This window comes from Podarcis pityusensis (assembly GCF_964106645.2).
Source record: "Podarcis pityusensis genome assembly, chromosome: 10".
NCBI lineage: Eukaryota > Metazoa > Chordata > Lepidosauria > Squamata > Lacertidae > Podarcis > Podarcis pityusensis.
Window position 1 is genome coordinate 55,649,621 of NC_138035.1, and position 14,573 is coordinate 55,664,193.

General features: G+C 45.1%; 1 protein-coding gene and 1 long non-coding RNA gene across 2 annotated transcripts in view; both read left to right on the forward strand.

Annotated features, from left to right (window-relative positions):
* Window positions 1-338: 338 nt before the first annotated feature.
* LOC308486754 lies at window positions 339-5,465 on the forward strand. The gene is made up of 2 exons (XR_013991271.1): window positions 339-465; window positions 5,102-5,465. It is a non-coding gene; the product is annotated as an uncharacterized lncRNA (long non-coding RNA).
* A 7,105-nt stretch (window positions 5,466-12,570) lies between these two features.
* Window positions 12,571-14,573, forward strand: part of MET (MET proto-oncogene, receptor tyrosine kinase) — a 96,586-nt gene continuing 94,583 nt past the window's right edge. The window contains exon 1 of the mRNA XM_081023458.1: window positions 12,571-12,837. The gene's annotated coding sequence lies outside the window, so the exon portion shown is untranslated. The remainder of the gene's footprint in view (window positions 12,838-14,573) is intronic.

Consider the following 14,573-nt stretch of genomic DNA (forward strand, 5'->3'; position numbering starts at 1 on the left):
AAGCAAAAAAATCTGCCTTGGGGAACCACAAAGGCTTGCTGCTTTCAAGGCAAAGAATTGCCTCTTTCTAGGTGAATTTATTCAGCCTGCATTTCACAGTGGACTGACCTGATCGGATGCTGCCAAACTTCCTTGAAGATTTTTTCCAAATTTTGCAAGAAGTACACACAAAAATACGTATTTTTTACATATAAATACATATACAAAATGCTTACTTTAAACATGGCTGCATTGAAAATCATTGAAATGCGCCATGTGACATTTAAGAAGCGCATCTTTCATAATAAAATTTGGCGCCAAAATTTGTGCACACGCTTTCAAGAACTTTGCACGAAACAGAATGGCTCAGGCCTATGTTTCAGTCAGGGCCACCCAAGACATTTTGGCAACCGAGGCGAGCCACAAAATAGTGTCCCCACGACGACTGGGTCAGAAAGGGGAGAGAATATCTACATCAGGAACTAGGTAAGTGAAATCAAATCAACTTTACCCAATGGCTGAATTGGGAATCAAAGGCATCACAGAGGAAAGGGGCCTATGCTGAACCGTGCCCAGAAGACCCCACAAGACAGACCCCACTGTTTCCTTCCTAGAGGTGAGAGGAGACCTATTCGCTGAGAGGCTGCTACAGAGGTGGCATTGTGGGCGGCTGCTGAGGAGGTAGCAGATCCAGCCTCTAAGGAGCTTGTGGTGACAATTGGCATTGCATTCCTTGGAGGCTGAACCTGCTGCCCCTATGAATCCTGCTGCCTGAGGAGGTCACCTGACCTTGCCTCATGGTTGGGCCAGCCCTGGATTCTATACCAGTGAGACTTAAATGGACTGAGTTAAGCTGCACAGCCTATCCTTACTCCCCTCTGAACCACTAATGTCACATTCCAATTGAAATAAAAAATTTAAGGTCTTATGTTCATAAATGTACCAACCAAGCGCGTACATAGATATGCAGACCACATGTCTGGAACAGCACAGGAAGACCGTCCTGAAACTGACCAAATGTTTTCTCTGCAAGAAGGGAGGGGGTGAGGGAACCTTCCCATTGTCTCGAATTGGGTAATCACCATCTCAAAGGAATGGCCAAACTACCAGGAAAGGCAATCAGATAAGGCATTATCAGATAACCTGGCAGACAGGAAAAACAACAACATCCAAATCTCTGTTGTAGACCGCCTTTTCTGTGATGTAGGTATGATGTTTGTGGGGGGTGGTCTTGGGTTACATCCTTTCTGTGATGTATGGAGGGGTGGTCTTGAGCTCCAGGGAAGGCAATTAAAAATGTCTATATAAAGGCAGGCACACCTTTGTTCTGTGTCCTCCTCCTTTCTCCTGCATGTGAGGGGAGTACCCTGTTGCAACAGTTCAATAAGATCAGGCTTACTAGCTGCTTTGCTTCTCAATATTCTCTGGTTGAGCTCTGTTATTTTCTTCTACTGATGGATAACCTACAAAGGACTCTATAAGGGCTCTTCTGTCCCCCCCATAAGGGAATAAGGGCAGATTTTGTTTACTACACAATACTTGGAAGTGATGTATGTTTCTCCCCTCTAAATTATAAAACATTGCAGATCTCCGTAGCTCCCGCCCAGAGCACTCTGCACAGAGTAACTGGGGCTGCTCCCTCCTAGGGCTTTTAAAAAGCCCAAATCCTGCTGATTGACTGTTTGGCAGAGAAAAGGTAAGCAGGAGCAGGGAAGGAATCCAGTGCTGCTGTCTCCTCCCAAACGGATGATAAGTGGGGAGTTTTAAAAGAGCAATTTATGTCCAGCCTCAGCTACTGAGTCAAGAGGAAAAATGTACCGTTTCCACCAGCTAAGGATACACCCAGAGAAGTTTCTGATAGTCTGTTACTAGATTGGGATGTGGGTGTTTGTAACCACTGGCAGAAAGTGGTCAGATTCATCTGGCCGTAGGCATTCCTTACGGCTAGTTGCCCTTAGCTACAGATTCCTTCTTGGGGCTTCAGTGTGCACATGGAATTTTATTATGGACTTTTAAAATATTTATATAGCAGCACAGTGCTGTACAAAAAAAAAAATCCCCTCTCCATCTCTGTTTTCACTTCCCCATTCAGTTTAATGGAGAGGGTGAGCAGATTATTAGACAAACTTAGAAATGAATTAAAATACATAGGCCCCTATAGAAGCAGCATTTTATGTCTATTTTTGTGGTGATAGAACTGCATCTCACTGTTGTCAGGTTTTGTTTACCCATTGGTTTTAAATGTTTTTTTCCTACTTCCTTGAAATATTGGCTATGTTTGAAAAGCAGCCTAAATTTACTTGAATGTATAAATGAAAAATGCAGGTCACAATTGTTAATGGTTGATATATGTACTTCTGTCCTGTACATTCAGAAATGACGGTAAAGTATTTATGCTTTTAAAATAGAGCAAATTAAAAGATAATTAATTAACTACAAGCTGGTGAGGACAGACTTTTAATATTGCAAATCCAAGTATATCAGGACAAGTACAGTTAAAGAGACTGCAATTTGCTTTAACACTGTCTCATTTGTATTTATCCTTAAAAAAACAACTCTCCTAAATAGTGCTTCTTCTTGGAAGCACTAACAGAATGTGAATATTTATTAACAGACATTCCAAACTAAGCAAATATGCAGAATATAAATGCTGACCTAAGTGATTCATATGATCATATTAGTTACTTATCTTCCAAGTAGGTTAGATGTCTCTGGGATGGTAGGAAACTCAAAAAGATAAACATATTGCAAAAGCACTAATGATATCCAGCAGAGTTGGTTTTGCTTTATATTCCCTTTTTAAAAGCCTCCTAGTTCAAATATCTGCATGTGTAAAGTTTTTAGTTAAAACCTAACAAGATCAGAATAAATGTCATTTTCCATAGCAATATGGAATTTGAAGAATCTGAGGTAACTTGTAACCTCACTTCCCCTTTACCCACACAAATCATTCCAATAATTCTGTTACAGGATTAGTGGTTGAGTTGGATCGTGGGTCCCAACCAAACCTGTTATTTTATATCTGTAAGATTGTAGTTGGTAGTAGAAGAGACTGTTGAAGAGATGAGACTAGTTTCTTTGTTGTTAATGGCCTGTAAGCACCCTATTTATATGTCTAAAGAGCTGGTAAAAGCATGTGTGTTGTCAGTAGAGACACCTGATTGGAAGGGGTAAGCCACTTGGCTGGATGGTATGTCATCCTAGGGGTCAATATGCCAGGGAGCTAGCTTTTATTTTAGTCTGGGCTGAAGCTGGGAGCTGGAAAAAAGTCACAGAGGCTTGTCTTGCTCCATGCTGAATCCAAAGCTATGACCTTGAGCAGCCTCCCGTAGAGACCTAATGGGGATGCAACATCTGCTGAAGTGTTAATGCTGTGAATCATTCCATCTTATACAGTCGTACATCATGTTGCGTTCCGCTCTTGTTACAGACATTCAGCTTATGAACGCAGCAAACCTGGAAGTGTTTACTTCTGGGTTCACCGCCTGCACATGCGCAGAAGTGATTTGCATGTTTTGCGCATGCGCAGAAGCGATCTGCGCATTTTACGCATGCGCAGAAGAAATCTGCATGCTTTGTGCATGCGCAGAAGTTTTCAATCGCGCCCTGCACATGCGCAGAAGAGGCACTCTAGTTGCGGACTTTTCGGGGTGCAAACAGCACCCTGAAACGGATTAAGTCCGCAACTAGAGGTACCACTGTACTCAGGTTGTATGCATGAGTAAATAAAAACATCCTAAGAACACCACAGTCTCCAGTGACCTTCATTCTAAGGAAACAGAACCCTAAGTAAGTGCTGGTACCCCTGGAGTCTTTTGCTACTCAGAGCCTGGCATGCATGCAATGATATATACTGTATTGTTATGAACTGGGGAGCGGGCAGTAGGCAGTTTGCCGAAACCCATCTAACCCCTGGATCCAGCATATGTTACAATATAAGCCTGGCTAGTTTCCTGGTGAGGTGCTAGCCTAGGTAATGGACCACTATGGGAACAAAGGAAGTGGATCAGTGTGAGACAGCAAACGGGTGGAACCCCTTCCTTCAACTGGCTGGTGGTTAGAAAGGCAAAAGAACAGGGTTGAAAGTTGAGTGATGTGTGCTAGAAGCTAGAACAAAAACTGCAGACTGGGAAGCCCGAGAGATACAGAGTGATACAGATTTCTGTGTGAATCCAAGGCTGCAGCTAAGGGGGAAGCAAAGGGGGTGTTAATGTTGTGAACCTCTCCACCATAGGCTCAGGTTGCGTATACGTAAATAAACCATATATCATAGAGACACCACAGTCTCGGCTGCACCTCATTCCAAAGGAAACACAAATCCTGGGCAAAGTGGCTGAACCCCAGAATCCTGCACCATTTTTGGAGATTGTGCTGGTGTGCAACGATATCCTCTTACTTGTGTGCACTGCAATCCTACAAATCGTTTTTGAGAAGCAAGTCCTGTTGAGTTCAGTAAGACTTACTCTCTAGCAAATGTGTATTGGATTGTCGCCTATAGGAACCGCAATGACTCATGACGCAACAGGTGCTGGACTGCGCCATTTCAGACTGCAGGTGGTGAGGGTCACATATTTGAATGCTCCTCCTGCTATATAAAGGGTGTAAGGCCAAATTTTCTTGCTTGTTCCATTATGGCAAGAACCTAAGCAAACACTCTGGATTGATGGGGACATACACAGAAAGGTGACAGGAGGGTGATGAAGGGCTCTGTGCAGAGACAGGGTAGAAAGGATCTCTCAAGGTAGGAGGCTGGGGGAAGAAACAGAAGGTCCCAGGTGAGAGCTGGAAAGGTCTACTTTTATGTATATGGATAAAGGACATGATACAACACTGATAGTGAGTTTTAATATCTATTTTTCTATTTCTTTTTCTCTCACTCGCCTTTTTATTTTTTGCTTTTTATTCTCTCTTACTTTCGCTCCTCTTTATCTCTTTCTTTTTTAGATTAGATTGGTTTTTATTGTATCTTATGTTGAAAACTTTCAATAAAAATATTTGGAAGGGAAGCAAACACTCTCACATACTGTTGCTGAGGATTTTTCTTTTCTCAAATAATACTTTTTTATTATTATTAAGGAACATAATAGGATGCATCTTCTCCATCTGTTTCCTTCCCACCCAGACTTGCACTGAAGACATCGTCAACCCAATCTTGCAATGACGGTCAGAACAGAAGCGTATTTAAGTTAGATGGACTAAGAACTGGAAACCCATTTGAGACTGTCAGATGCCTTTTGACATACGTCAGTCAGCGAGTGAAGCTGTTATAGCAATGAGTGGTATTTTGTTTTTTGTTTGTTTTTTTACAAAATAGATGTTATAGCTACCACAACCCTTAAAAGCTTGTGTTTGTTTGTTTGTTTGTTTGTTTGTTTGTTTGTTTTGGACATCAACCAATTTACAGTCAAATCCATCTATGATTTTTTTCTAGCTTAATTTCACTTGCCTCATTCTGTGGTCCAGATAAACAATATTTCATATGCCAATTTTGCACTGTTTGTATTTTGTTTGTTAGCCTGGCTTTCAGGATTTGTTGGAATATAGCTTGAGATGGGATTTCCAAGGAGCAGCTGAAAGCTGCAATGTCATAATTGCAGGAGGAGCTGAGAATTTGAAAGAGGAGCTGAAAATTGCAATGTCATCAATGCAGACAAATAGCATCAACCATCCCCTTTCTTAAATCATTAACTAATCCTTGCAAGGTACATGATCAAAAATAAAACAGAATAAAACCTGACCAACAAACCCTGATGACCAACAAACCAAAGTATGTTTACTTCACTCTGTCATTTCATTTCCATCTAGAGTTGTGTACAAATACTCCTTGGGCAGGAGTTGGCGACATTAATAATGCTCCTATGCCAACACTTTTGTCACATTTAATTGCAATTTTATCTCTCACTTTCCTGGTACTAATCCTTGCATAGTTCCCATATATGTTGACATTTTCTTCCTAGAACTAGAAATTTGAGATGGTTTTGGTGGGGAGGGGCTGGGGTCTTAATAAAATCTGAAGTGCTACAGCTACACTCATAAACACTTCAATAACATTCATTCACTGATCCACAAATGGCATGGAATATCTGTTCTGTGCCTGCCTGCACAAGCCCTTCCACTTCTCCCTTACTTATAATAAACCCCAATGCAGGTACTTTCAAAGGTTATTGTGCAACCCAGGGATTCCATAGAATTAAGTAACAAAGTTGTGTTGGCTTGGAATGCTGGGAAGTGGAAACAGGTGGATTTGAGGTTTACACTGTGGGATGAGTGTTTTCTCACGTGTGGTACACCCATAAAAGGAGTGTCTGTGCCACACAGTTTTTCACTCAGTGCTATTTTTCTCGAAAAACTCTACATACATTAAACATAATAGAAACACCGCCACCCGACCCCACCCCCATCCATCTTCCCTCTCTCCACCCCCCCTTTCTTTTTTCTTTTTTTCTTTTTCTTCTCCCCCTAATGCCTCAACAAATGAAACGGATTTGTAAAAATGTTACATGAAAAAAAAAATACGAGGCACTACACTTCTGTAAAACAAGAAAATCCTTAATAAAATATTTATTAAAAAAAAAAAGAAAGAAAAAGAGGTGCCAGAACTCACCACGAACGCCTCCCTTGTTCTCTTATAATGGAAATGGTGCTCACCTTAGAGCTGCCAAAACAGAGTTTTGGTGAATTCCAGCTGAAAAGAAAGCCCTGCATCACAATAAATCTGTTGGGGTGTTTTCAGACCAAAGGGAGAGTTAATTTGAGATATCACATAAATTTTAGTTTACTTGGGGGGCTGTACAATAATTTCAGGTAGTTTTTAAAAAACAATTATCTGGAGGAAATCTGAACCTTGCCTGGTGCTACCAATCAGAGAAGCCCATACGGGGAATTTTCTTGAGGCTAAGACATGCACTGACACCATGAAGTCTTATTTTTCCACCATTACAGTGGTATCTTGGGTTACATACACTTCAGGTTACATACGCTTCAGGTTACAGACTCCGCTAACCCAGAAATATTACCTCGGGTTAAGAACTTTGCTTCAGGATGAGAACAGAAATCGTGCAGCGGCGGTGCAGCGGCAGCAGGAGGCCCCATTAGCTAAAGTGGTGCTTCAGGTTAAGAACAGTTTCAGGTTAAGAACAGACCTCCGGAACAAATTAAGTTCTTAACCTGAGGTAGCACTGTATTGTAAACCCAGTACTGTATGTCTGGATAATAGAGTTACAGATGGGTAGCCGTGTTGGTCTGCCATAGTCGAAGTAAAAAAATTCCTTCCTGTAGCACCTTAAAGACCAACTAAGTTAGTTCTTGGTATAAGCTTTCGTGTGCATGCACACTTCTTCAGATACACTGAAACAGAAGTTACCAGATCCTTCTATATATTGAGAAGGTGGGGAGGGGTATTACTTAGAAGGGTGGTGGGAATCGGAGATTGGCAGATAGCTGAGATGAGCCTGCTGACGACTCTTAACGACTGTAATAGGTCTTACAGGAAAAGGCAAGGGGTGAGAAGGTGAGAAATGGCTTAGTCATGTATAATGAGATAAGAATCCGATGTCTCTGTTCAGACCAGGTTTCTCCATTGTTTTAAGTTTGGTAATGAGTTGTAATTCAGCAGCTTCTCTTTCCAGTCTATTTCTGAAATTCCTTTGTAGTAAAACAGCTACTTTGAGATCTTGTATAGAATGTCCTGGGAGATTGAAGTGTTCTCCTACTGGTTTCTCTGTTTTGTGATTCTTGATGTCAGATTTATGTCCGTTTATTCTTTGGCGTAAGGTTTGGCCTGTTTGTCCAATATAGAGAGCTGAAGGACACTGTTGGCATTTGATGGCATACACAATGTTAGACGATGAGCAATTAAATAGTCCCGAGATGGTATGTGTGATGTTGTTGGGGCCAGTAATGGTGTTGTCCGGGTGTATGTGGCAGCAAAGTTGGCATCTGGATAATAGAGCTTAGCTGAATGTCTGCCCCTTTAAAGGCACACCCAACCTTTTAGGTTGGAAGAAGCCCAAGGCTGCCTCAGTAAGCAGAGGCAATAGGAAAAAGAACAAGTGGGATTACTAGTTCATAATAAACATAGTTTATGTATGTGTGTTGATGCTTCTTTCCTGGAGTGACAATTAACACAAACCATTTTTTCAGACCAATTCCTAGCTGAAAGCAGGATCATGTAGATTAGTTGATTGTGGGAGTAATTTAAATCCAAGAAGCTCAATTACACTTTTTCCACTGTTGACCTTTAATTGCTTAATTAAGAGTAGTTCTTCTGTCTTCAGAGAGGGAAATGTTTGCCATAATCACATTTTCCTTAGATGGCTCCTGCTGTTGTTAATACACAAAACAAACATAGGAGGAAAAAACATGTTATGGTAATATTTGTATCCAATGTTCCTAATAAACACTGTGCAGGTTACCTGGACTCTGCCCCTTGCAGCCATATAAAATAAGAATAATCCTTTGTTGCAAAAAAAAAAAAGGGGGAATTGTAGCATTAATGAGACCTTGGAGGTTTCTTTGTTGCCAATGTCCTTCTGCTTCTTTGCTGCTGCAGCTTCCTATTTCACCTGTACTTTGCCAGAAGACCCCAGGGCAGTTTTTAAAATAGACACAGAGAACATTGTTACTAAAAATCACAGTGCTCAAGATAAAAGATCTCATACAACATAAAGCCCTAATCCTTCACTTAAACATGCATGGGTAACCTCTGGCTTCCTCCTCCATACCATCCTACTGAGATAATACAATAGATATCTGAGAAAATTCAATCTGTGTACTTTCTGCCGAGACTGTCAAAGGTGAACATCTCTCCCAAGAGACCCAGACTTAAATCACCTCATAAACATCATCAAATAGCCATCTATTTGTGGGTATACGGCTCCCAAGAGAAACGGAGTACTTAGATATTAAAACACGTGGGCTGCTCTGCTTGCGACACTCTGTTGAGCTACGTTTCGTCTCGGGATACTGGCTCAAGTGCACCAGTGGTAAAAAAACCTGAAACCCTTGAGATTCGCAATGACAGCCATTTGATAATTGCATCCTTGCCAAGAAATGAGAGGGGTTGGTACAATATTGCATGGGATGGCTTTTAAATTTAAGCTGATATGGAAGGCTTCACTTCCACAGAGAGAAATGTGAAGATGGCCAGAATGAAGGGATGGCAGCATCGCTTCTCAAGCGGTGCTGATATCAATCCAGCAGAAGTTCCCCTCACCCATCCACACCTATTCTAACCTGTCCTGCCCCCCCCCCAGATCCCCCACCATCCTTATCCATAGAAATCTGTAGGAATAGCAAATGACTAACCGCATTATGTGTCAGTGTAAGAATGAGTAACAGCAGCTTGCCTCATATTAAATACCTCTATAGCAGAAAAGATTAACCTTATCTACTGTCTTGCTTCCCCTTTTCCCTGAGTGGTGAGAAGTTTCAAGAACAGCACTGCTTGGGTTTGGCTTGTTTGGGGATAACATTTTGCAATATTTTCAAACAAATATTATGCAAAGAACAGCATAGGCAGAGCTGGAGGAAAGCAATGTGCAACACCTACTAGGCAGCAAATCCACTGTTTCACAACAGATCCTACACTGGCACTGCATGCAAATGTGTTTGCAGTCTTTAGATCACTTTTGGTCATAGCTCTGTGTGTGTGTGTGTGTTTCTGTGTGTGTTTTTCTGTGCAATCCTGTATATTGGCTGCCATGTCACGAGCACTGTATTAAAGACACTAGTAAACGGCTATGAAAGCTGCCAAGAGGATTCCCTGATTGTCACATTTGGGGGTTAAATTTTATGTACGAAAGCTAGTTCCCAGGCTATTTATTAACAACTGCATTTGGGGATCAAATGTATTTGGGAAGGAAGAAAGTACAGGGGAGGGGGTCCCCTGTCCACACAAGACCTTGAGCCAGGCAGTTTACTTTTGGAAACAGTAAAGCATACCAAATTAATATAAACCTATTAATGTCAATATAAAGACCTGTGATGATTACAATGTGGTAACTGAAAATCAGTGGGACTTCCTTGTTCGCAGTACAGCTGCCAGTGCTTGCTTGAACAGGTTTTATGTGATGTGTGGAATGTGGATTTCAGGGGCAATGTGTTCAGAAGCAGTGGGTCTATATGAAAAATTAATCTAGAACATTAATAACTTTTGAGATCATATCATTTTTTTTCTTTTGCAGGGAAAATATTTTATGGGGCTTTGGGGCTGAGTATGACATTACAATCCTCTGCACATTTCTTCAGAAGTGCTCAATGTGGTATCTGCAAATTCACACACAACTGGTAATGCAAGACTAGCTGCACGTGGTAGTCCTATTATTCCAACCTTATTCCCCGGTTTCTCATCTCTCACCAGAAGAGGAAAATAGCACGCCCTCATTCTAGCCTAGACCATAGAATCATAGAATTGAGTCATCTAGTCCAACCCCCCACAAGGCAATAATCTTTTTGCCCAATGTGGGGCTCAAACACACAGCCCTGAGATTAAAAGTCTCATGCTCTACCCACTGAGCTATTGCATGGTTTTCTTCACAATTTTCCGCCAGTGTAGTTATTCACTCTACTGTTCCCCTCCTGAGAACTGAGGCTGAAAGAATGGAAGTTGCTTAAAGTTGGGACTATGAGTCTATGGCACAAGACCCTTCATGAATCTGCAGTACTGTGTGCTGTTAATTCCATTTACAGATAGGGAATTTGTGACGACAGAATAGAACTTTAGCAGGGACAGGCAGTGAATCCATGACAGAAAATAGTTTAATGCATCAGGACATCCCAAGGGGCAAGCAGTTCTAAAGTGGAAGAGTCAACCTCAGAAATTATTGGTATATACACACTGTGCTACCAAGGTACACATTGTTCCTTAACTGGCTGCTTCCCAACCTGTTGCTCTTGAGCTCAATAAATATTGGAAGAAAAGTAGCTGTGACAATGGTTCTGTTTCTGGTGGGGAGATTAGACCAGGTGGAGCAGAGGTAGATTTAGGAGAGGGCGGCCTGGCCTGGGCGCCAAGCCACAAGGGTGCTTCAGCGGGCACTGCAACAATGATGAACAATGGAGGGTGAGAGGCTTGGGGGTGCCAGAAATTGCCATTGCACAGAGCACCACTGAAATTTTAAAGCCCAAAGTCTGCCACTGGGTGGAGAAGGGAGGAGCCGGAGTTTTACATGCAAAAAGAGTAGAGGGAAGTGTTATGTACTGAAGTTCTCACCCTGGGCCAGCAGGGGGATACTGTAGATAGTTTTCACTCAGGTCCACATATGCAAATAAGGGATTGAAAGTGACGTTCAGTGATTGGATAGTTACAGAAAGTGGTTACTGTTGCGTTGTAGTGGAGCTCTATATAAGAAGGCTGGCTGAACCCTTCAGTTCAGTTCAGTTCTGGCCTGTGAATACACAAGAGCTGTTTGAAGAATCGCTGTGTTGTCTGATATGTTCACCCACAACTTAACAGGAAGGAGATTGGCTTTGGTGCTGTGCAACTTCCCCCACCTTCTTCTTTGGTGATCACTTGTAGCTGAGTAAGATTGCCTTCCATAAACACAGTTTTAACAGTGAGTCTGTAAGTGACTGTGGAAGCCAATTCTGGGTCCACATGTCCTTCCACACTCCATCCATGGCTCCCTGTAGCATTTTTAAGTCATAGGAACTAATGGCAACCAGTGATCTCCAGGTAGCCACCGTTTCTCCAGATGCAGCCAAAGTTGTGTGCCCCACTGAAAAGAAAAAAAACAAGGCCCCTTCACTTGGAGTAGAAAAGAGTGTTTCAGTAGATGCAGTTTGCCTTCCCCACAACTATTCCAAGAGAAGGAACTCTGACTTCTTCCTTTCATGTGGCTACTCTAAACCCCAAGGCCACATGCCATTCTGAACTGAGCATAGGAGCCAACTCTGAGGGGCCGTGGTTCCTCCCCCATTAAACATTTGAGGGGGCAGCCCCCAAAGTTAATGGCATTGCCCCTCATATGGTGCGGGTGCTCCCTGTCATGTGATCAGTTATGCAGGGTGGGGCTTGCTTGCCCTCCCCACTATGTTATTCAGGTTGGCACCCCTGTTCAGCAGCGAGGGTTTTGTCACTTACTGCTTTAATACGTGAAATGCACACAGCGAGCCCCCCCTCCCCGCCCCAGACAATGAAAGGCTTGTTAACAATTGAAGCGCTTCTCCGCGCGCTGACGGGAGCTCCTGGGAAACTGCTTTCGTCCTTCCCCTCGGCGGGCCCTGGAAGCCCCGCGTTTCCTCCCGAAGCCCTCCTTCCTCTCCTGGCTTGAGAAGGAAAGGCTCGGGGAGGAAACCACCTGAGGCCTGGCTGGTGTGCTTGGGGGGGGGGGCTGAGGTGAAGGAGCGGGGCGGAATTGGCGGGAACGGGCCCTGAGGCGCGTCGAGCTGCTCTGCCTCTCGGCGCGCCAAGAGAAAGAACTCGCCCCACGCTGTAGCGTCGTCGCTACTGAGCCAGCGAGGCGCGCTTTGCCTTTCTGTGGCGGCGAGCGCCCGCCCCGCTCCGGCTCCACTGGTGAGTCAGCGGCAGGTCAGGAGTATCGCGCGGGAAGGGAGGGGCGCGAGCGGCAGTGGCGGCGCGGATTTGCCGCTGGGAGCCGCCACCAGAGCGAGAGAGAGAGAGAGAGGGAGGCTCGGGCGAGCCCCGTCGGCGAGCGCCAGAGGTTGACTTTGAGGCAGCGCCGGCGGCGTCGCCGCCCTCTCATTTCCCTCCAGGTGGCTCAGGGAAGAGAAAGGAAAAGGGACGCTTGGCGGGGCGGCTCCTGGTGCGCTCGGTGGGACCGTCGGTGGCGGCATCCAGATGTGAGGCAACTCGCCGGCGGCGGAACAGCTGCGCCCTCCCCGCCTTCAGCGAGCAAGGTACGGCCAAAACTACAGGAGAGCCCCGCAGGTTGCAGCGGGGAAGGGGGGGAGAACAGCGGCTGTGTCGGAGCGGGGACACTTGCTTCGGAGCGCGGCACGGCCGGACCTCGGACGCCTTTTCTTCAGGAGCAGGTCCCGCTCCGTCGTGAGCGTTGTGTTTTGAGCGCGCTTTGGGCAGCAGGTCCGATCCTCTCTCGCTCCAATCGGGGATTGATTTCGGACCAGGGAGTTATTGGTATGGTTCAGTCTGGGCGCCTGGGAAAGTCCTGAGAGGTTGGCGCAGATGTGGACGGCCTTTCCTTGCCCCCACCCCCGCCATGAATCTGGATCCTAGGAGCCAACTCCTAGGGGTCGAGGTCCCTTCCCCCCCATAAAATATTTGAGGGGGCCGCCTCCCCCCAAAGTTGATAGGCATCGCCATTCCAATGATGTGCGTGCACTGTATCATGTGATCGATTATGTGGGGCGGGGCTCACCTTGCCCCCTCAATATTTTATTCAAGTTGGCACCCCTGATCCGGATTGAGGAGTCTTCCAGCCTCGCTCCTCCCCACCGCAAAGGATGTGACATTTCAGGGGGGAGGCTTGCTAGGCGCCTCGTTTTGCAGCTCAGCCCCACGGATCTCTTACTCGGGAGGAAATCCCGTGTGACTTTATCACGAGGCTGATTCTCAGGTAAGTAAAGACGGTATATAGGATCAGCCTGGGAGACATTCCAGCGGATTCGAGTTGGGACGGCGGCGCGATTTAAGGCGATTGCACTTCCTCGTAGCGATCGCTGATCCGGAGTAAGCGGTGGCTGGCGAGTGGCTGCTTGATAATAATCGTCGAGGAAATGAGTAGCTGGAATGTTTTTTTGGCTGCCGCTGCTCTTGGAGATCAGCCTGGACTTGGCAGGGCTCAGCCCCCCAGACCTGCGCGCGGTGCCAGAGCTCATTCCGAGAGCATGTGCAGTGAAAGAGATGAGAAGGCTCTTAAGCATGTGCAAGGTGCTTTGCCTCTTCGCCGAGGAAGCGCAGCCAGCAGGAGTGCCAACTTGAATTTAAAAAAATCGAGGGGGGGGGAGGGGAAGCCCCGCCCCACATTATCGATCACATGGTGCAGAGCACACACACTATTTAAATACCAATGCCTATCAGCTTTGGGGGGGCCGCCCCCCTCAAATATTTTATGGGGAGCGGGGCAAAGGTCCCTAGGCGGTGGCTCCTCTGGCAGCCAGCTTGGGTGCATTTGAGATGGTCAGAAACGTCACGTGATATCCAGGTTGGGGTTCTCTTCCCCAAAGTGACCCGGTATGCACCCGTGGGACTTGCATTTGCCTCCTCGCAAGGGATTCATGGTTTAGTCCCCCTCGCGTATGGGATTTAGGGGGAAAGAGCTTCCAACAAGCACCTATTTCTTAAAATCGATAAATGCTATCGCTGTTGCTTGGATCTTGGGCTTCGCGCAAGATGGTCTGAGATCTATTCGGGTCTGGTGCGGTGATTTGATTCCTAGCTGGACTGGAGCGCAACAAGGGAATCTGCGCTTTCTAGAGAGAGAGAGAGTGGGTGGGTGGGAAGAATTGCTGAGCTCACTGGAAGGAACCGAGAGTAAGCCAAAACCTTTCCTCGCTGCGAGGTGATTGAAAGGAGATCCTGGATGATTCAGGGGTGACTCGTTCCTTAAAGGGGGGGGGGCAGAAAGAAGCGAAGTGCCTGGAGGAGGCAGCTTGCAACGCGGCTTGCTTACAAA